A 24,241-nucleotide genomic window follows, 5' to 3' on the forward strand; every position below is an offset into this window, starting at 1 on the left:
AGACAAATGAGTCAGAACCAGGATTAAGCCTAAAAATCAGGGTGGTGACCAGAAGAAAGATTATGCCAAGCCTCAAGAGAAAGGTGGGGATAAATCAAAAGACAAGTCCTCTACAGGGCCCCAAAACTCCAATGGTGGGGGTGGGTCCCAAAACACTTCCTCTAACCAAAAGAAACCTTATTGCCATGTTTGTAAACAGCCTGGCCACTGGAAGACTGACAGAAGTTGCCCAAGGGCCAACAATAAGGAAAACATTCCCCCAAGTAATACTCCCAGACCTCCTGTTACTATTAGTAGTAATCCCCCAGGTGGTGGGAGTGACCCCATGAATTTGGCTGGGTTTACTTTGGGAACTCATGTGGACTCTGGCCTAACCAGGTCCCCTAACACAGCTACTCTTGTCTGTGAAAATGGCATGGGGTTTGCCAACTTCACTGCTTGTCCCAACACTTTGGGCAAGTACAGACAGGAGCCCCACATCAATGGCCAGAATGTTGAAGCCCACAGAGGCACAGGGGCTAGCATCACTATGGTGACTGACAGTCTAGTCCCCGCAGGACAACTTTTACCTGGGTTCACCTATCAGGTGACCAACATTGATGGAGTGCAGAAAGATCATCCCATGGCAGTAGTAAATCTCAGCTGGGGAGGTGTCACTGGCCCAAAGAGAGTGGCAGTGTCTACAAGCTTGCCTGTAGATTGTCTACTGGGAAATGATCTTGAGATCTCAGCCTGGGCTGGGGTAGAACAAGAAACCCATTCCAAAATGGTAGGCCTTGCAGAAAAGGTTAGCGGGGCTGTGATGGCCACAGCCTCAGCTCAAGCAGAATTCCTTCCTAAAGAGGTTGGAAGGGCTGTGATGGTCACAGCCCAGGCTCAAGCAGACTTCCCTGAAAAGGTTGGCAGGGCTGTGATGGTCACAGCCCACACACAAACAGAGTTCCCTCCTGAAAAGGTTGGCCAAACTCAAACAGATTTTAGTGTTGTCAAGCCTGAAACTATGGATCATCCCACTCAGACAGAGAGTATTGGGGAGGAAGAAAAGTCTCCCTCCCACCAGACATTAGGTGAGAGTCAGCCTCCTCAGGGAACTGACCCTACCCCTTGTGATGAAACTGCCCCAGAGGTAGCCAGGACTGGCCTGACAGAGCCTCTGATGTCAGTGGTCCCCAAGGTGGGACCCAGTCTGGAGCAGGTAACCTGCCCCTCTCTACCCTGCCTCAGTCAGCCCAGGGCTGTGGAGGTTAGGGAGGCCAGTGGACCCCAAAGGGCCCCCTGTCCACAAGAACACCCCCATCAGCAGATTAGGGGCACCAAAGCTAGCAGCCCTAGCAAGGTGAACGTTTTAAAATACTCCTGAGGGATCTCCCTTACTCTTAGTTAGGAACCTCCCCCAGATGGACTCTGTTGGGCACAGCCAAACCTGGGACCCAAAGGCCCCAAACCTGACCTGTCCCTCTAGTAAGCCAACAAAAGGGACCCAGCCTCCGGCTGTAGGCAGCACAGGCCAAATCAGTCATGGGAAGAAAGGCACACATGGTGGATAGTGATTGGAGGAAGCTGAGCCCTACCTTAGTGGAGCCTCACTTCAGTACCCCATCTCAACACCAGCCTTTTACTTTGCCAAAACACATCACAGGTAGAGATTCCCTATGGTGGAGACCCTCTGATACCCCTAGGGTGAGGGATTGCTTAGTGGACCATGAGACAGGGGGTAACCATGCTAGTGTAGGTACTTCCTTCTATGGCCACTTAGGCAATATAGGCTTACCTGGTCAAGGATAGCCTTATCTCCTTTCGTTTGGGGGGGGGGGGTTGTGTAGGAAGGTGGATACCTGACAGGTTACCCCAGATTTTTTGCCTAGTGTTTAGCTGGTTTTCGACTTAGTTGGCCTGGGATCCTGCTAATCAGGGCCCCAGGCTATCTGCTCTCTCTGTAAAATGGACTCCATGTACTTTAGGTACATACCTAATTGGATGTTGGGTCACCCTTATGAGTCCCTATAGAGTGTACCATAGGTACCCAGGGCATAGGTGCACCCAAGGCCTACCAGGGGCTGCAGCAAAACGTTTGCCACCCCTGGCTGGCCATCCAAACTGACACAACTGGCTGATCACTCAGCTGGGGCAAGGTCGTATAATCACCCCTTGCTTAGATATAGTATTCCTATATCTAACCTTATATCTAGACACATATGCACATATAAGTCACTCCTATGGCAGGCCTTAACAATCCTGGAGGCAGAGTGCTTGGTTTTATGTGAGATGAGGCTCTAGCATGAGCTGGGCCTGTCTGCAGCTTTCGGAACCATGTCCTTATAGCTGTTCTAGGATATAGGAATACCATATACTCTTAAGTGCATTATGAACCTCGCGGTTAAATGCTAACTTTGGTTTGGCTTTATCAAAACATGTTGTGTAAGGTGTCATACGCTTTGGAATACTACCCCCTCGCCAGTTCTGGCAACGGGGGTAGCATTCCACCCTTCAAGAGGGAGAAGACATGTTGTTCCTACAAACCCCGGTTAAAGTTAACCAGAGCCTCAGCATCACAAAATGGATGCTGCTGCCACAGACACAAGTCTGACCTCCTGCTGCTGCTGGGAGTCCTTCCAGCGAGGGAGGCTTGGACAATAGGTTTCCTGTCTTGGGAGGTGTTAGCACCACCCCAGACAGGCCATAGTGTATTGGGGCAGGGAGGGCTGAATGAAATGAGACACTGCCTGGGGCACACAAGGTGTCCCATGCATAGTCCGGTTCAAAACGGTGCTGGGGCACTCCAGCTCTGGCACGAAACTGGACAAAGGGAAAGGGGTGTAACCACCCCCTTCCCTGGTCCCACCCATAGGAGGGACCTAGCAGGTAATCCAGCCCCTAAATTTGGTATATAGGTAGGAGCTGAGTCCCAAGACTTTAGATTTATCCTGACTGAAACTTGAAACGAAACTCTGGACCTTCGATGTTCTACTAGAAGATAGAAGACTGAAGAATCTCCCTTGTGGTCAAGGAGTGACCACCCTGTGCAAGCAGGCACCATCAAGCGATCAACGGTTTGCTTTGTCAACGCTCCCGCCGGAGCCCGAGCACAGAGCCTGACAAGACCCGGTGTTCCAGACTTCCAACAGCCCGATCCACAGTCACAGCAGAGCTGACACCCGTGGAGGTGACGAGAGACGTGGGACCAACCATCTTGGAAAGCCAGCGAATTGCTTTCCGTGCAACTTCTGAGGCACCCTCGAAGTTGTGCATTGGGGATTGAGATGCCCCAGCCCCGAGCACCATCTGCACTGAAGATCAGCCCTCCACACTCCACGAGTTCTGCGTGGGGCTCTTCTGCATTTTCCTGCTCTGTGCGTCTGTCCGGTCACTTGCCCGTTGGCTAGTGGCCTCTGTGATGACGAACCTACAAATTTACACTGCTGGTCTGGTTGCTCCAGACTGGCCCCTGCTTCCCTGAAAAGGAGAAGCCCATCAGACCTTGCTGGTCTGATCCGTAAGCCATCTTTGATTCCTGCGTGGGTTGCCTTTGCCAAGGCTTTTTCACTCCGATCTGGAAGCCGACACCGCCAACAGCGAGAGCCTTTGTGGGACAGTCCGTATCCAGCTCCTGGTTGTTGTCGACACCTCCTGGTCCATGTGGCTGCAAAGACAAGCTTCACAACATAACCTGATTGCTTCGCGACATCGCCTGGTTCCTTCCTGGTTCCTTCCTGGTTCATTCCTGGTCACTGGCTAGTGACCCAGACTCTGTCCCCTCTGCTTTCAGGTACTCTTCATCCTCGATCCGCCCTTGGATCCAACCGGACACTTCTCTCCTGGTCGCCTGCAGCATCTTTCTTCAAGGCTCCATAGGATTCAGCGACGAAACCGACGCACTTTGACACCTATGCACCCGCTTCCTGTGGGTGAGGTAACGCGAGTACTTCGGTGCTCCTGTGGGTATTTACTATCCTAGTGTCTAACTTTCAAGTAGCTTTCTCCTTGTCCATCCGGAAGTGACCTAAAAGAACTAGTTTCCAATTCTTTCGTTCCCATTCTAACTCTATGGTAACTTGCGTGTGTGTAAAGACACTGCCCGCGCATCCCGTGGGCCTCCTGCTCCCTAACCTTTGGTAGTACAGCGTAGCCCCAGCGATTCTCCAGGCCCTAGGCCTATCCTTTGTTCGTGACATGGTTCTTATACCACTATTTTAGTATATGGTTTGAAGTGCCCCATGGGCTTTACTTTATTTTGTGCAACTTATTGTTTGTTGATTAAGTATCTTGTTATGTGCTTGTGCCTCTGATCTCATAAAGAGTTCAGAGGATTAATTTAGTGATAAATAAATATATATCTTATATATATATAACCTGTGGGGTGTCCTTTCATTTGGTATTAAAGGGATTGAATATGGTAAAACAGCTGGCTTCACATGCCCTCTTGAGTTTAGCCTAAGACTGCTTTGTCCATGCTACCACTAGGATAGCTGGTCTATAAGGTTGACTTTACAACCATCACCATAAGGGTTGTTTGGACTGGTGCAAGGTGCTCACTAGAATAGTGAACATCATATACCAGGCCAACTTCTCACACCCGATATTATTGATCACTGTGAGATGTGAGACACATGAATGCACAATCGAGCGGATGAGTACTAACAAAGCCAACTGTGCCACATCGCTATGTGTTATCTCTTCACCACGGGCCATTATGTGTATGAGAATGTTTGTGTTGATCACGTCACTGAGACGGCTGATAAGGAAAAATAATTGCAATTTTCCAGTTACTTATTTTGACATTACTTCACAGAGTGTTTTTTAAGTATAATATTGCTCAATGAAGCACGTGACTGTCACATTGTAAGACATCTTAGAGACAACTTGGCAGTAACATGTAATCCTCTTCTTCTACCTGTACGAGAGTAGGGTCTGCTTCCTATCGTCACCCCCACTTTTTCCTGGGATACTATGGGTTTTCGACTTTAGTGTGGCTATGGGCGGGCCTGCTAATCAGACCCACAGCCCAGCTTTTCTGTCTCTAAATTGATACCATGTACTTTAGGTACATACCAGATTGGGTATTGGGTCACCTTTGTGAGCCCCTGTATAGTGTACCATAGGTACCCAGGCATAGGTGCACCCAAGGCCTACCAGGGACTGCAGCATGTATTATGCCACCCCTGGCTGGCCCTCCAAACTGACACCACAGGCTGATCACTCAGCTTGGGTAAGGTGGTGTAATCACCCCTTACTTAGATATAGTATATCTATATTTACCTATACATATAGACACATATGCACCTATAAGTCACTCCTATGGTAGGCCTCGATAATCCTGGTGGCAGAGTGCTTGGCATTATGTGAGAGGGTGCCCTAGCATGAGCTGAGCCCCTCTGCAGCTTTCGGAACCATCTCCTTATAGCTGTTCTATGATATAGTCATACCATATACTCTTAAGTGCATTATAATCCTCGCGGTTAATGCTAACTTTGGTTTGGCTTTATCAAAACATGTCATGTAAGGTGTCAAACACTTGGGAATGACTCCTCGCCAATTCTGGCGGCGGGGGTAGCATTTCACCCTTCTAGAGGGAAAAGACATGTATGTAACTCCTTTACCCGGTTAAAGTTAAACAGAGCCTCAGCATCACAAAATGGATGCTGCTGCCATGACACAAGTGTGACCTCCTGTTGCTGGGGAAAACTCCAGCAAGGGCGGCCTGGACAATAGTTTTCCTGTCCAGGGAGGTGCCAGCACCTCCCCAGACAGGGTTTTTGTGTATTGGGGCAGGGAGGGCTGCATACAGTGAATGCGTCTAGACACTGCCTGGGGCACACAAGGTGCTCCATACATAGCCCGGTTCAAACCAGTTGCTGGGGCACTCCAGCCCCAGCTCTGGCGTGAAACTGGACAAAGGGAAAGGGGTGTCACCCCTCCCTTCTCAGGTCCACTCATAGGAGGGACCTAGGCAGGTAATCCAGCCCCTTATCTCAGTATTAGTATAGGAGCTGTGTCCCCAGGACTTTAGATTATCCTGGAAAGAAACTTTGATACAGAACTCTTGGACCTTCGACATTCTATTCTGACTAGAAGACGGAAGACATCTCCCTTGTGGTCAAGGAGTGACCACCCTGTGCAAATAGGCACCACCAGTAACTTGCTGGTCTGCTTTGTCGACGCTCCCGCTGGAACCCGAAGATTCAGCGACACCGGAACTGGTCTCTCAGACTTCTCTGACTCCGACCCACATCCACAGCAAAGATGAGACCCGTGGCGGACACGAGAGACGTGGGATCGGACACCCTGGACATCCTGTATTTTGCTAACAGCTCAACTACCGAGGTACCCTCGCAGTTGTGCATTGGGGTACGAGAAGCCCCAGACCCGAGCACTATTTGCACCGAAGCTCCGCCCTCCACACTCCACAAGTGCGCGCGTGGGGCCCACTCTTGCATTTTTAGCTTGACGCGCCTTCCCGGTTCCTGGCCTGTTGGCTAGTGAGCCCCCTGAAGACTTTTCTTTTGAACTAAACTGCGTTCTTAGTTGCTCCAAGTTTGCTCCAGCTTCCCTTCAAAGGAGAAGTGCCACAGACCTTGCTGGTCCGCAACAGAGCCAATCTTGACATCCTGCATGGGTTGCGGTTGCCAAGGCTTGTTGTGTCCAATCCGGATACCGGCACCGCAGTCAACTAGATCCTTTGTGGGACAGCTCGAATCTAGTGCCTGGTCATCGTCGATGCCTCCTGGACCTCGTGGCTGAAGAGACAAGCTCACCTTCTTCACCTTCAAGCACGCGACATCACCTGGTTCCTTCCTGGTCACTGGCTAGTGACCCAGACTCTGTCCCCTCTGCTTTCAGGTTCTTCACATCGTCGATCCACCCTTGGATCCACCCGGACATTTTTCCTCTGGTCGCCTGCAGCACTTCTTTGCAGATCTCCATAGAAAACGACGACGAAACCGGACACCAAAAGGAACCTATGCACCTGGCTTCCCTAGGTGAGGTAACACGAGTACTCCGGTGCTCCCATGGGTCTTGACTCTCGAAGTGTCCTAGTCTAAAGGGGTTTCATTGTAGTCCATCTGGAAGTGTCCTTAAACAGTAACTTTGTAACTTCTTTGTTTCCCAATATAAGTCAATGGTAACTCGCAACTGTGTTTAGACACTGCACACGTCTCCCGTGGGCCTCCTACTTCCTAACCTTTGGTTGTTTAGTGTAGTCCCAGCGATTCTACAGGCCCTAGGCCTGCTGTCTAACTCTCACGTGGTTCTTATACCACTTCTTTAGTATATGGTTTGTAAGGCCCTTAGAGCATAACTGTATTTGTGCAACTTATCGTATGCTAATTGAGTAACTAGTGATGTACTTTTACCTCTGACCTCATAAAGAGTGCAGAGGGGTTGTGTTTAGAGTAAATACATATATATTTGATATATACCTTGTGTGGTGTCCTTTCATTTGGTATTCAAGGGATTATAATTGGTAAAATAGCTTGCTTCACATGCTCCCTGAAGTCTTAGCCTATGACTGCTGGTCCATGCTACCACTAGGATAGCTTGTCTATAAGGTTGACTTTACAACCACCATCAATAAGGGTCGATTAGACTGGTGCAAGGTGCCCACTAGAATAATGGACATCATATGCCAGGTTAACTTCTCACACCCCCCTCCCTGATTTTATCTTTATAGAAATAAATTACTCTCCGCACAGAATGGAACCAGTGTAGTTCCTAATAGGTACTTGTGTAACACGCAAGATACTTCCACACTTCCTTCTGAGGTCCTGAAGAAAGCCCCATCGACCCTCCAGGCGCATACACAGGGCTGAAACATGTGGAACTATTTATTGGACACTAGTATTGCGTAGGACTAGTAACTCGTCCACACACGCACCACTTTGTTTTTATAAGCACTTGATTCCTGACTCATTAAAATTTCTTTTGGTTAAGGACATACAAGTTTTTTTTAATTCACTTCATTTGAGCACTTTCACCGCATCTTCAATCACTACTGCAATAACCAGTGGTGTTCCTCCTGGTGGAGGTAAGCGAACTACAAAAGGGAGGCCAATGATGACGCTTACACGTTTTTAGACTTGGCGGAGAACTAAGATATACCGCCTTCCGACCTTGCTAAACGTGATTGAGGGCTTCTTATTACAAAGTTGAAAGCCCTGGTTACTCAGGTCGAGTGATTCATTCCCCATTTGATTTTGGATATTATGATAAGGAAGCTGAATGAATCGCAACTCCTTTTTTCTCCCTCCCATTGATTTACGATATCAATCCTGCTTCATCTCTCACACCACCCCTTCTCTCAGAATCCCACAATGATCAGAATTCAATGCCCTATCTCTCCCAGAAATGACTGACATAGTCAAGTCCTTCAATGTCACTTCTTATGAAAATGAACAATCTTACACCACCTTACCATTGTCAATGTCTTCCTCACTCACTGCATTTTCCCAAAAGCTCATGAGTGGCCAGATCCTCCAACTCCTTTGAAAAGAAAAAACAAACACCTACACTAGACCCCGAAGACCTCGCCAGTAACTGGCCCATCTCTCACCTAGCATTCACCTGCAAGAAAGATCAAAGAAAAAGCAGTTATGTACCAAAAACATCATTGTTAACCATGTCAGCCAAGACTACCATTCTGGCTTCTGATCACACAGCAGCACAGGGATCGCCACCTTACACACCACAGATGCCATCCTGACCATAGATGAAGAGGACCCCTTCCTCCTGATATAGCTGGCTATCTCAGCTGCCTATGACAGTCGACCATTTCACCCTCGTATGCACCCTTCAGTCACAATAGGGTTCACTGGCAATGTCCTTCACTGGTTTTTCTCCCACCTTTCCAACCAATACAAGTTTGTTCACAAGAGGCCTCTAGGTCACAATGATCCCTTTAGCATGAGAAGTACCCCAGGGTTCCATACTGTCTTCTTCAACCCTTACCTGGAGCAGTTTGGTGCTCCCCTAGCAGATAACAGCATTATGATTCCCCAAAATGCTGACAATACACACCCCTACTTGAAAGTGTCCTCTGCTTCAGATATTTAACACCTGAAACACTGGTTGCACATAATCCAAACCGGGATGTCCAGCATCTACCCGAAGTGCTCGGCAACCAAGACAGAATTCCTATTATTTGCTGTGAGAAAATGTATTATTAGTTGGGGTGGAGGATAGTTCACCGCAAGTAATAAGGTCACTATTCGTGTAAGAGCCTGTAAGCTCAATACCTACTACCTACTACCTAACTTAAGGAAATGTGTAAAGCATTTAAAAGTACAAAAACACTTAAGAAGCCAAAAACACAACACAATAAAAATCCTATACCAATTTATAAAAGAAAAAAGAATAATTTATTGAATAAATGACACCAAATCACAGAAATGTAATAAGGGGCCCAGAGATATGAAAGGTATTACAGTTTTAAATAAAAATAGAGCCAAAAAGCTTTAAGCACCAACCGATGTGTTCTGGTTGCGCTTACAGAGACCTAGGCGCAATAAGACTGACTGCTATGGAGAGCTGGTCAGAAACAGGATTGTTACTGGTCGAAAAATGTACCTTCTGACTTAGTTTCTGAAATCCAAGAACAAAATACTCAGCGGGGCAAAGCAGTAGGCATTGGCTGAGAAAGGCTCCATGAGGCCAAAAGTTATCAGACAAGTTTCCAGTGAAGCTGTTGACTTTTGCCGGGAAAGCTCTGAGCAGGAGAAATTCAAAACATGCACTAAAGGAAGGCCTCTCACCGCCAAATACATTTGACGCCCTCGCTCTGTGAAGATTTAGTCACTTTTTTGAAGCTCTGATTCCTCCAACAGGGCAAGGCAGCAAGTTGTAGTCGAATAGGGCTCCTTTAGGCCGGATATCTCCTCTGCAACATCCTGCTGAAACTGATTTGTTGCAGTAGAAAAGTACTAAGTGTCTAGTGCAGTGGATATTTACCTTTTGACTTATGCGGACCCCCTCTTTATCATTACTGGAAACTGGGGTCCACAACGTAATAATTTTTGGAATCCAGGTATACCCACTGAGTAATTCATGAAAACCAGTGACTTCCAACTAAGCATTATCAATAGATTAGGCCACATTAAAAATACAGAAACAGCCACCTAACAATTATACAAGCGATAACATCTATTAATTCACAAATATAAAAAATAGAAAGTTTATGGGAAAGTTGAAGCTTTTCTAAATTTGATTTAGGCCACTCATTGTCTATACTATATTCTGTTTCATGCACTTGTACCACTCGCATGAATTAGAATGGATTTGCTAACCTAATTTTTAGCTTCCAATTTCAAATTCTTCACAATGTTTCAACATTTTCAATTTGCTTATTTATTTATATACACTTTGTTAATATTATTTAATTTTACAAGCAGTTGCAGACCTCCGGTGTAGGGTTCATGGACACTCACTAGTCCCTGGACCACAGGTTCAGTCCTAGTAGCAATGTAGCTTCATCAGATTGACTTGGCAGGTTTGTCCCAGTCCTACAGAGGATTATGAAGCCAAAATGTTTTATGTCCCAGTTTCTTCAAGATGGTAGGAGTATACTTCTACACAGCCAGAAATAACAAGACATCAGAAACAGCACTTGGGGGGCCAAGAATCACTCCAGAAGAAGCCAACAGTAGGGTTGAGGGCAGGTCTGGGTGGTCTCTTTAGGAAGAAGGGCTTCTTACAGCTTGAGCCCCTGTAGCTTAACGGTTTTCAGCCAACTGACCCTTGGGGTCCACTTCTGTGTCCTGGGTACAAGGAGTAAGTCCAGCCTTTCAGGTCTCCTCACAGGTGTCAATCTTGTTTTGCCTTCCACGGGTCCAGTAGTGTTCTGAATGGGGTGCTCCTTGGTAACACAATTATGACTGGCACTAGCCAGTGGGTGGGGCTTCCTTGCCCCCTCCCTAACGAATAAGGAAAAGGTTCACAGAGGCATCCAACTCATTTCTGCAGCAGGTTCTGTGTGGCCTATTACAAACAACCCCACAGTGTCACACTACCCAAATCCAACATAGCAGAACCTTCCTTTCCTTGTGCAGAGAACGGTGTCGTTGGCCACTCAAAACAGATTCAGGAGGCAGTTCCTCTCCCACTGGGACTAATGCCTAGCTGACCAGGGGGACAAAGAAGGGTTGAAGGCCTAGTTGTTAGCTACATCTGCCTGTGACAGGGTAGGCCTCTTTAAGTTAATCAAGTTCCTGGGCACTATCCAGACAGTCATCCTTTTAGAGGAACATAATATCTCTGAATACCTTTGTAATCCACACCTCATTAAGGGGCTATTCAGTTCCTAGGTGACATTTAGAAGCTCATGCAAATAGGCTTCTAGAGGCCTTTTCCACCTATGCACCCAGGATCTGGATCAACATCCCTATATCTGAGGTACCGGGTTTTTAGGAACCCGGTGGTGCCAGGGGGTAGCACCCGAGGACCTCTGAGTTCTCCCTTGTTCCGGACCACAGAAACACGGAGTCTTCTAGTTACCGTCAAAGATCAAGTTTTATTGGTAGCTACCAAGTAACACGTGTCCCAGAAGTACACTGCACGGAGAGTAGGTTCTCGGGAGACTGTTCGTTTTTACAGAACCAGCCGTCTCCTTATATACAAAAATAATAGCTGCAAGCAAGAATTCCCGAGTTTATGATATGGCTATACACATATTTCTACAATAATACAAAGAGCAGAGTCATGTAAGCAAGCCCATATTTTAGATGTCCAGTTTGTTGATAGATTACCCAGTTAGGTCTGGAACTCCCATCAGATATCGATGAAACCTTAATAAAGGAAGGCACAACCCAGTCATAAAACTGGCCATAAACAAGGAATGTGGACAGGTGCATGTTTGCAGAAAGCATGGTCTGTATGTGTGAATGGTTTGTGGAATGTTATGTATTGATGCTATCGTATTCGGCCACTGGGCGAGGAGCTGCCCAAACAGGTTTGGCCTAAGGCCATGGAGTCAGTTGGGACAGGTCAGGGGGAAGTCACGAAAAGGTGGACGTGTCCCTTTTGATCAAGCTCGACCTTTAATTGACTTAACATGAGGGCAAGATGCAAGATGGATGCCGTTCACAAAATGGAGTTTAAGGGATGGGGACGGAAACTATGATTTTGGGGTGTTGGCAACCCTCGATTGTGACGCAAATACATAGGAATGATGTCCTAATTATTATCGGTTCATAGATACCAAAATCGTCTTGGTGCGTTGAGGTTTTGTGACACGGGTATTGGACCTCGATATCGGGAAAACACCAGGGTCCGGATTTTTGAGAACCACAGACCCTCCTTTTGCCCTCATATAAGGCAATAACTCATGCTAATCTGAGTCCAAATCGGTATGAAGAAATTCGTGGAGATGTTGCTGTAGCATCATTCTGTTACTCAGCTCGTCCCGTGACACAGGCTTCCGTACACACGAGGTAGCACAGAGGCCACATAGTGCAGGAGCACACTGTATACATAGGCAAAACATGAACAGAAGTGCCAAGGTCATCCCAATGAAGATCAACATTTTCCATCCCCAGGCAGTGATCAGCTCCCAGAACCACCCCAGCAGGGACCAATCCCCTTTCTCAACGTGAAGGGAACCAGATATTTCGTGTAGTTTGGAGATGGCCTGGTATACCGTCGGTGCGTTATCAGGGATGAATATGCAACAACTGGATTGGATGACTCTACACACACCACCACGATCGGCGAGTATGATGTCTAAGGCAATTCGGTTCTGAAGGGTCATAAGTCGATCCGACTGAAGCTCGGTTGTCAGATTGCCAAGTGCTCCGGCCGTCGTAGTCACGGCGGATTCAACTATCCTCGATAACTGGCGAATATTTCTGCTGTTCACCATAGGCCCCCAAAATGGCAGAAAACCCTTTGCGAAATCAGCGAATTCCTGACCCGCGGTGTTGTCTTTACTCACGACACCCCTAGCTGTCCTTGTCCGATGGTAATCTGCTCTGGCCGTGTAGGTGGGAGGCAGCAGAAATGAGATAAAACATGTACCTGAGAAATCAGGGGGCAACCACGTGTAGGCTTGGTCGTGGCAAACGAAATACGTGCCTTTGGCTGCCAAAAGTATAGGGGAAGTTCGGGAAGTAAATACGTATGTTTCCGTGCAAATGCTCTTTCCTAACTGTGCTGTGGGGTCCCTACCAATACCCTGTAAGCATAAGTGACCTCGGTGGGGCACTATCCAAACTGGGCGGGATTTCTTTGCTGCCTGGCTCTTGACCAGGTAAACTCCATGTTTGGTCACGTTCCAACGGGTGTAGGGACTGAGTTCATCTTTGGGCATTGTCAGATATGTGTCGATATCCCTACTCATATTCCTTATCCCTGCAATTAGTGCCTTGTTATTGGAATCGCTCGCAGTGGAACGGGTCGGGTACGGTTCTAGGGCGAATAGGAACATGGTCTGGAAAGCCCACAGAGAACCATAGTAGCTGAATGGCAAAATGTAGTATGGGATCCCCTTATCGGTTGTGTGTGGCATGAGTCCGCATATCCAACAGTTTGATGCGTTCATTACGGACTGGTGTTGGTGTAGGAGCTGAATGAAAGAATTGTTTACAAATTCGAGTCTTCGGGCAGACTCGTGTTCAGGTAGAGGGTGAAAGTAGTGTGGAGAAATAGTGGGAGGAGATGGTGGCTGGGTGTCATTCGAAAAGGTAACTTTAAATACAAATAGAGTATAACCAGTAAAAAACACAAGTATGCTACATAACATTAAAACACATAGTATCAGGAATCTTCTTTTGGACAGTATTGTGCATAACTGTTTTCCGAAGTTCGCGGGTCTGATAGGTCTCTCTACCCTTGGAAACTCCATCCTCTAGTTGCTGCCCGCGGTGGTTGATTGATTCTCCCAGGGAGCGCGCTCTGCTCAGTCCGGGGTAACTCCCGTGGACCAATCAGAACCGTGGACCTAGAACTTCCCAGTTGCACTCCCCAGACTTCAACCGCGACCCTAGCAGCAGAACCGGATGGCGGTTCGAAAAATCAAAAATGAGCTAGTTCCCCTGGGACGAGAGAGCTAAAAAATCAAAAAAATAGTTCTTAGGGGAAAAGGGAAATCACATTAGGTCAATCGTTTATTAGTCTCTTTGTTTAGACCGCAGGTCGTACCGTCGTTTCCCAGGTATGGTGTGGTCTTCAAACAGCGTCTCAGGTTCGGTAGTGTCCAATTGCATAGACGGCGACACAAGTCCTTGTAAAATATGATCACTCTCCTTTTCAGTACTAGTTTCTTTCAAACGTGCATCGCTGAAAGGGATGAAGCGAGGTACGGATTCGGTCTCGGAGTCGGCAAGTCCTTTGTTGACCCACCGGTCGTATGGAAGGGGTAGAGGGACCCGTTTGCAGTGGGTCCCATGTACCCAGTTCTTCTTGCCTTCCACCCGAACAGCAGATCTCGTTGAAAGCAGCACTAGGTGCGGTCCGGTCCACCTCGGCTGTCCGTTGTTGGTGCGCTGGAAATTCCGCACCAAAATCCACGAGCCGGGCTCGATGAGGTGACCTGGATCGTCAGAGGCTGGTGGAGAGGAACTGTGAACCTGTTGGTGTAAAACACGCAATTTAGTTGTCAATTCGCACAAATAGTCAAGTAGTACGGGGTGTTCTATCTCACTTAGTTTCTTGGGTCTTGGCACGCCCCAGACGTTGGCTGGGCGGCCAAACACGATCTCATGGGGGCTAAGTCCTAATCTGGAGTGGACAGTCATTCTGGTTGACAAAAGCGCTAGGGGCAGTGCGTCAGGCCATTTAAGACCTGTACTGGCTTGGATCTTGGCTAGTTTGAGTTTTAGAGTGCCATTGTAGCACTCTACTAATCCAGCTGATTGGGGGTGATTTGCAGCGTGGAATTTTTGGTGGATGCCTAAACACTCACACACTCTCTTCATCACGCATCCTACGAATTCACTTCCATTATCACTCCAGACAATTCTAGGCATACCGAACCTCGGAAAGAACTCTTTGACGAGTGCTTTGGCAGTTGATAAAGCGGTATTGTCCTTAAGGGGGTACGCTTCCACCCATCTTGAAAAGGCGCAGACAACAACGAGCACATACTTTAGGTTGTTGCACCTCTCCATGTGGATGAAGTCGAGCTGTAAAACCTCGAACGGGTACGTTGGAGGCGCAAAATGACCAGTTGGAGTTGGGGTTCCCCTCCCGGGATTGTACTTCAAACACACCATACACTTTTTAACCACATTCTTTGCATATTTTGGGATATTGCTATTCTGCCATACTGGGGCCAATAGTTTACATATTCCTTTCGAACTGATGTGCGCAATTCCGTGAGCCATCGTTACTACTGCAAGTACGTATGCATTAGGTAATAGCCATCGCTGGTGTTCTGATAGTTCGACCCAACAACCATTCGCATCCAATCTACCTGTGCTTTCTCTCCATTCATTCACCTCGTTCTCAGTGGCCTCAGCTTGTATTGATTTTACGCTTTCAATGGTGTCCTCGCACATTCCAACATCAGCAGTCCATCTAGCGGGACCCATAACATACATCCGACTCATTGTGTTCCTTGCAGTTTCTTTCGCAACCTCATCTGCCAATGCATTTCCGCGGCCAACATCGTCCTGAATCTTTTTGTGTGCACTGCATTTTATAATGGCGACTTGTAGGGGCAAGGTGAGTGACTCAAGGAGCTCATTAACTAGCTGGCCATGTTGTATCTTTGCACCATGGGACGTAAGGAACCCACGTTCACGCCACAATCTCCCAAAACTGTGAGCCACACCAAAGGCATATTGGCTGTCAGTGTACACATTCACTCGCTTTCCTTTCGCCAACACACATGCTCTAGTAAGCGCAATCAGCTCTGCAGCTTGTGCAGAATTGTGGGAAATGCGTGCAGTCTCTACAATGGTGTATAATGTCGTTACGGCGTATGCTGTGGTCGTATCACCATTCGGCAACTTGAAACATGAACCATCAACCCACAAAGTATCATTGCATTCGGGAAGGGGAGTGTCCTGTAAGTCTACTCTCCCTTTTGTCTCTTCTTCTGTCCTGAAACAACAGTCATGTTTGTCAATCTTGTCTGTCTCTGTCGGGATGGGTAATAACGTAGCGGGGTTGAGTGTATCACACCTTTTTATGTGGATGTGACTTGCTAGCAGGGTAAGTTCGTAACTGGATAGTCGAGCGCTAGTAAGATGTTGTGTCTTGGTCCTATTTAGCAAAATGTCAACTGCATGCGGAACCATAACGATCAGAGTGTTATTCATGACTAGTCCAGCAGACTGTCGAATGCAGACAGCTGCTGCGGCGGTTGCTCTAAGACAACTTGGCAGTGCCTTAGCCACTGGATCCAGAGTTGCCGAAAAATACGCGCATGGGCGCTGTTTGTCCCCAAAGTGTTGCGTTAAGACTGATAATGCACAACCTTCCTTTTCGTGGACATACAATGTAAAAGGCTTACTGTAGTTGGGGTTTCCCAACACAGGGGCCGAACACAATGCATCACGCAACTCGTGGAAACTCGTCTGACAATCTTCAGACCAAGGCATAGGATTAGGCGTGTCTTTGCGGAGTAGTGCCAGCAAGGGCTTGGCTAGTAGTGAGAAATTCGGTATCCATTGTCTACAGTACGATGTAATGCCCAAGAAGGCTCGAACCTCTCTCTGTGTCCTTGGGGCACTTAGTTCTGTAATTGCCTGTATTCTTTCTGGTGTCAGTCTCCTTCCCTCCTTCGATAAGATGTGACCTAGGTAGGTTACTTCTTGTCGGCAAAATTGCAGCTTTGAAAGGGAGACTTTGTGCTTCATGTCACATAAGTGACGCAATAATAACAACGTGGCTTGTTTGCAAATCTCCTCAGTGTCTGCGGCGATCAGTAGATCGTCTACGTACTGGATCAAAGTTGACCCATCTGGCAGCACAATTGTGTCTAGTTGTGTTTTCAGTGCCTGACTGAATATAGATGGGCTTTCGCAGTAGCCTTGAGGAGCGCATTTGAAGCGGAAGCTTCGTCCTCCTAAATTGAAGCGGAAAAGGTCTCTACTCTCTTCGGCGATCGGGATGCTGAAGAAAGCGTTCTTCAGGTCAATCACCGAGAACCAGTCTGCTGAAGCTGGAACCATTGTCAATAAAGCAGTAATGTCGGGGACAACTGGAAACTGTGGGATAACTACCTTATTTACCTCTCTGAGGTCAATCACAAACCTATACACAGGGGGCTGTGAAGGATCAGTACGTTTTAAGACCGGTAAAACTGGACTGTTACAAACGTTCCCTGTTGTTTCTTCAATAACATCCTTATCGATCAAATCATAGATGATCGTTAACAACGCCTTCTCGCATTCGTTAGATATTTTGTATTGAGGAATACGTGGCAATCCGACGTTGGCTTTCAAAGTTATGACATACGGTGCTATCTCCAAACGACCTACGTCATTGGAACCATTAGCCCACAGTATATCAGGAAGTGATGATAATTCGGTTGGAATACCTTCTTTCGACAAATACATTGGAGAAATGACTTTTTTCCCTAACGTAAGTTGTACTCCCGAGGGAGAACAGTACAAAGTCGCATACAACCTTTTTAGCAAATCCAATCCTAACAAATTTTCACCGCAACCTGTTGTAAGAATGAGGGGTGCTTCCAATTCATAGGGGCCAACAGAAAGGGATATAGGACTAGAGATCGGGTTTCTAACAGGGGCGCCAGAGAAGCCTACTGAGACACTCATTTCGCCAGACAAAGGTGCGCCAGGAAGTTTTGAATGCATAATAGAACTTTTTGTAGCACCAGTATCCAGCAGAAATGGCTCTGACACTCCTGACGTAATTACCTTGACATAAGGTCCATCTTGGTCTACTGGAACTGAAACAACTCCCTCTCTTTGTCCATGGCTGTCCTAGCAATCGTTACCATCATTGTCGTGTTCGGTGTAATAGTCGTCAGCATAGTACTGAGCTGACCTAGACGATGCGTTATTCTGTTGGTCAAAGCTATTCATGGAATTTTGAGGCGGAAAAGAAGCTGTGTACTGGGAGAAATTTCCACGGCCCCTACCTCTGGGGGCATGTTGAACACCTCTCCCTCTTACACCTGAAACACCGTTTAAGCGTCGCGCAAGAGCCGGACAATTACTCCTAAAATGACCCTCTTCCTTGCAATACGCACATTGATTCGGGCCATACGGAACACACTGGTGGGAAGACTCGTTTCCTTGCGCGTCTCTAGAATACTGCTTATTCTGTTGATAATTGGGCTGGCTAGCCATACGAGGCAGATAGGCCTGTTGGAGAAGAACTTTAGTTTTTAGATCTTTCGTCTTTTTGTCTGCCTTGTCTAGCTCGTCTTTGCGCCTGTTTTCGTAGTACTGAGCTGTTGCTAGAATCTGCGCTGACGTAGAGACAGCCCAAGCACTCTCTGAATCTTTTAGTTTAGCACACAGTTCGGGAAGCAGATTGTGTACAAACTTGTCTACAAACAATCTTTGGCCACCCTCGGTAGCCATATCCTGACCACTATGGTCAGTGAAAGTTTCCTCAAATCTCGTGAAAAAGTCAGACACATTCTCGTCTTTCTTCTGCTTGCACGCGGATAGCTTGTCCCAGTTTACGCGTACTTCAGGCATAAGTGTCTTCATGTACGCAATAATTCTACCGGGAAGTTCAGCTATTAACGGCTCAGGCTTGAAACCACCGACTTGTCTAGCATCTGTAGTCGCAATGTTCGCCCACGAGTCACCTAATTCTTGGTCATGATCTGCATGACGTATCTTACTCCATAAAGGATGTGGAACAACGTTCCCAAACAACATGTCTATATCCGCTAAATTCATTATACATGAGCTGGCAGTTTGGGACAACTCCTTATAATACCCAGTCGGGTTTTTACGGGGATCGGGTAGTGTCTGCTTGAGTGCTAAAACTTCGGATCTTTTCCAGGGGACATGTACCCATACACGCTGGAAATGAGGCAGAACCGGTGGAACTGCAGTTGCGTCACCTTCCCTCCAGACCGGAGGAACCTCTCTCATGGGGTACTGTCTCGCTCTTTTCCTGCTGGATGTACCACTGTCAGAGGATGACCCAGAATTACCACCCGTACTTCTATGTGATAATAATATCTCAACTGCTTTTTCAACGTCGGGACCTACAATCATACCCTCCCCAAATTTAAATCGTACACTACACAATTCTTGCTCGTTGGTCTTCTGACCATTATCTACCAAATCCTCACACAGAAAAACACACATCTGCTCAAAGACGTATCTTTGCGTTGGTTCATCCCATTGACGGAAAACGTTCATGACAGACTCTACATCATATCTTGCTGTGTCCATAGCCCAATTTCGTGCTAACTTATTCAAACATTCCCTTTCCTGATAATCGGGCATTTGGCTTCGTAATTGTCTTCGTTCCGTGTTAGGGGTCGTTTTAGGCGACCGAAAAAGTGGTGAAGGAAAGTTAGTAACAATGCTGGCCATTTTATGCCAGACGAAAGGTGAAAGTGGGGGAATAACTGGTGGTAGAACAGAGTCACGCAAAGTAGAAACAGAAATGTTCGTAGAACGAGTATCAGAGAGACTAGAAAGTGTGCTAGGCGAAATTTTAGAAGGAACAGTAGGAGAAGTAGATGTGATCGGTGAGCCTTGAGGAGGCTGCGCCAGAGAAACAGGAGCCAGCTGAAGAGTAGCCGGTGAGTGCGGTAAAGGAGCCTCTATAACAGCTACCAGAGGTGCATCTAAAGGTTGCGGCGGTGCTGTGGCATTTTGTGCATAGGGTGGTGGCGAACTTAGCAAATGAGCCATTAATGGATCTTTTTCACGCTCTTTTACTGTCTCTCGCTGAAGAGATGGCAAAACGGGGTAGCATTTATCTATTGCCATTTTACGTTGCCTGTGCAACTGCTCGCTTATTCGATCCTCTTCGTTGTCTTTAAATTTTATCGCGGCTTGCATTACTGAAATACCTCTTTCCCTCTTATTCTTCTTTTCTAATTTAATTTCCTTCTGTTTGGCCTCTTTACGCCATAAGCGGAAAGAGTCAAACATCGCCGGTCGGGCTTTCTTCTTGAATAGTTTGACTTCTAGGTTATCTAAAACTTCTGAGTCGAAACTACCGTATTGGGGCCATTTTAAAACACCATCCTTGCGGGTGTATTTTATCCATACTTCGTTATATGTTATAGGACCTACGCCGTGCTTTACATAGAGCTCATACGTTGGAGTTCCAATTGGAGGAACCGGACAAGATTCCTCTAATCGGGAGTCCTTACTACAACCAAGACAAAACAAGTTTCCAAGTCTGCTAAAACCAGGCATCTTCGCTCACTAGTCTAGCTTCAAACTTCAAAGGATTATCTGTTACGATATATCTCGTGAATACACGAGTCCTTCGGCTTTGGGGCTTGCAAGTACCAAATCAAAGCGTATCTCAAGGATACCAAAAACTAAGGACAAACTAAGGACTGGGAGACGCTCCACTTATACTTAACTGAAGTATTTGAAGATCTGTGACGTCGCTAGAAGACTCGTCTATCGTTTCGCTCTACCAAAGATCACTGGGTCCAAAACAAGGCGATAGTCAGGGCAGCAGTCCTTCGTAGCCGTCGGGACGCGGGGAACCTCGCAGCAAAGACCTTCGGAACCACGTCGACATACAGGGGTCGCTGAAGTGGCTGGCCGTCCTCCGGAATTTTCACACGAAGCTCCTCACGAACATCTGGCTTGGACCGTCACCGCTTGATATCGCCCCGAGTTGGGCGCCAACTGAGGTACCGGGTTTTTAGGAACCCGGTGGTGCCAGGGGGTAGCACCCGAGGACCTCTGAGTTCTCCCTTGTTCCGGACCACAGAAACACGGAGTCTTCTAGTTACCGTCAAAGATCAAGTTTTATTGGTAGCTACCAAGTAACACGTGTCCCAGAAGTACACTGCACGGAGAGTAGGTTCTCAGGAGACTGTTCGTTTTTACAGAACCAGCCGTCTCCTTATATACAAAAATAATAGCTGCAAGCAAGAATTCCCGAGTTTATGATATGGCTATACACATATTTCTACAATAATACAAAGAGCAGAGTCATGTAAGCAAGCCCATATTTTAGATGTCCAGTTTGTTGATAGATTACCCAGTTAGGCCTGGAACTCCCATCAGATATCAATGAAACCTTAATAAAGGAAGGCACAACCCAGTCATAAAACTGGCCATAAACAAGGAATGTGGACAGGTGCATGTTTGCAGAAAGCATGGTCTGTATGTGTGAATGGTTTGTGGAATGTTATGTATTGATGCTATCGTATTCGGCCACTGGGCGAGGAGCTGCCCAAACAGGTTTGGCCTAAGGCCATGGAGTCAGTTGGGACAGGTCAGGGGGAAGTCACGAAAAGGTGGACGTGTCCCTTTTGATCAAGCTCGACCTTTAATTGACTTAACATGAGGGCAAGATGCAAGATGGATGCCGTTCACAAAATGGAGTTTAAGGGATGGGGACGGAAACTATGATTTTGGGGTGTTGGCAACCCTCGATTATGACGCAAATACATAGGAATGATGTCCTAATTATTATCGGTTCATAGATACCAAAATCGTCTTGGTGCGTTGAGGTTTTGTGACACGGGTATTGGACCTCGATATCGGGAAAACACCAGGGTCCGGATTTTTGAGAACCACATATCCATTAGGACTGCTCTAATTTAGGAAAGAGTTGAAGACTTGCCTCTAAATATTACTACATCACAATGCATTAAAAGTACAAAACTCTGCGTCCTCTCCTATTATTTGCTGACTTTAAGATTGCCTTTGTTCATGTACAGCTCTCCACTGCCTTTTGGCTTCGTTCACGCAATAGAAAATACTATAAGGAAAATGTTTCTTACCCAGTATGCATCTGTTTGTGACATCCGGTGCTGTAGATTTACATGCTTACCATAAGTTTGCCATCTAGATTGGTGCAAGTTGTTTTTCTTCAAAGAAGTCACAAGGTGTAGCGATGACTCCTCTTGCTTTAATTGTGCATGGTCCTCAACTTCATTGTTAAGATTGTTTTCTGCTTGGCGGTTGAGGATGGAATGTAAAGGATGGTGTATCCTAGTGACATGAACATGCGTGTATAATGTACCATTTAATGTAGACAACTGCAACCAACACAGATTTCGGGAGAGGAGAATGGACTATGGGAATTTACATTACTACATGTCACAGATGGTAAGTAACATTTGAAGCATGTGTGGCTGTAGATACATGTTTAGCAGACTGTAAAACAGATTTCCTCCTAAAGCAGTGGCTAAACTGTGTGGGTTGTATTGCTTTGAAATATTGTACATCGAACTGCTTAGCCCACATTAGCTTGTTGTTGGGCCAAGACATCTACACTGTAATGTTTTGTAAACTTACACGTGTAGACCATGTAGCTGCTTTACACATGTCAGCTATAGGTATGTTTCCTAGAAAAACAATTGAAGCTCCTTTTTTAAGAGTAGAGTGAGCTTTTGGTAGGATAGGTAGAGTTCACTTAGCTTAAGCGTAACAGGTTAGGATACATTTAACGATCCAACGTGAAATGCCTGATTTAGAAATGGCCTTGGCTGAGTGTAGTTTTGAAAATGCAATAAAGAGTTCTGATTTTCTAAATGATTGAGTTCCATCAATATAGTACATAAAAGCTAATTTTACATCTAAAGTGAGTAAAGCTCTTTCCAAAACTGAATCAGGTTGGGGGGGGTTGCTAACTCAATAGATTGCTTTAACTGGAACGGAGACCACTTTTGGTAGGAAGGAACTCATGATTAGTACGTAGCGCCACCTTGTCATTATGCAGTTGGATGAATGGTTCTTCTAAAGTTAGTGCCTGATGTTCACGGACCTGTCGGAGTTAAGTGCTTGCAACGAGTAATGTAACCTTCCAAGAAAGAAACTGGAGAGCCTCAAATGTAGGACCCACTGGTCTTGTTAACACAATGTTGAGATTCCAAGTAGGAGCTGGGAGCACACTGGAAGGAATCACTCTTTGAGGCCCTACAAGTATATTTTGATTAATGGGATTCCAAAATACAGATGTGTGTTGTCTGTTCTGCCAAGATGCAGCGACTGCTGCTAGGTGTACTCTTGTAGAAGTAAACGCTAACCCAGAAGTATATAAATGAAATGTGTAGCAAACAATATTTTGGCGCTTGCTGTTAAAGGATCAATGCGTTTTGAATGATAATAGTGGACAAAGCGTTTCCCCTTTGCTGCACAACAGGCTCTAGTAGTTGGCTTTCTTGCTTCTTTAAGAATGTCCATAAGCTGTTGAGGTAGATTTAGATATCCAAACTCTAAAACCACCGGAGCGAGATTGCACCTGGTTTTGAGTTAGAAGCTCCCGCCAATTGGGTAGTACGCGGTGTGGAAGTACTGAGAGTTCTAGTAGTGTGATGAACCATGGTTGTCATGCCCATTTGAGAGCCACAAGTAGTAGGGGGAGACAGGTTTGCGAATCACAAACAGAAGCAGTGGAAAAGCATAAGTAAATATCCGTGACCAACTGTTCCATAGTGCATTGCCTTTAGACTCCGGGTGTGGGAGCCTGGATGCGAAGTTGGGGCATTTAGCGTTTTCTGCTGTGGCGAAGGTCTATGTCCACTGATGGAAGAAAGGGGGGAGGACATGTGGGTTGAGCTCTAATTCATGGACTTGTCGGTGTCTCCTGCTGAGATCTGCAAAGTTGTTGTCCACTCCTGGCAGATACTCTGCTAAGAGGGGAACGTTGTGCCGGAAATCCCATCTCAAGATGTTCTCGGATAGCTGAAAAGACCTGGTGCTCCCGCTTTTCCATAGAATACATTGCATTCATGTTGTCTGTCTAGATGAGAATTACTTTGCCAATGAGGTGGGGTAAGGAATGCTTTCAATGCTGGATGACCAGCTTGCAGCTCTAGGTGGTCGATATGGAGATTTGTTTGACTGACAGTCAATGTTCCCTCTAATTAAATTCCTCAGTGTACGGCAGTGTAGGGTCTCTGTGTGCTGCAGCCATGGCTATGTGCACCAGGAACCAGACCGTGTGTGTAGCACCAAATATTACTCCAAACCTTTGCTTGAAAAACTAATCACCCCGCAGCCCAGCTCTGTTAAGAAGAGAAATTGTATTCCTCTGTCTTATGTAACATTTCCTATACAATGATTTACACACTATGATTCAGTGTCTCTGTGTAATGTGTATGCAATGTAAAGTGCTTATCACCTTTCACTGGTATGAGTGGCGCTAATAACAAAATAAATATGAAAGA

Source organism: Lissotriton helveticus, chromosome 1_2 (genome assembly GCF_964261635.1).
Source record: "Lissotriton helveticus chromosome 1_2, aLisHel1.1, whole genome shotgun sequence".
Classification (NCBI taxonomy): Eukaryota; Metazoa; Chordata; class Amphibia; order Caudata; family Salamandridae; genus Lissotriton; species Lissotriton helveticus.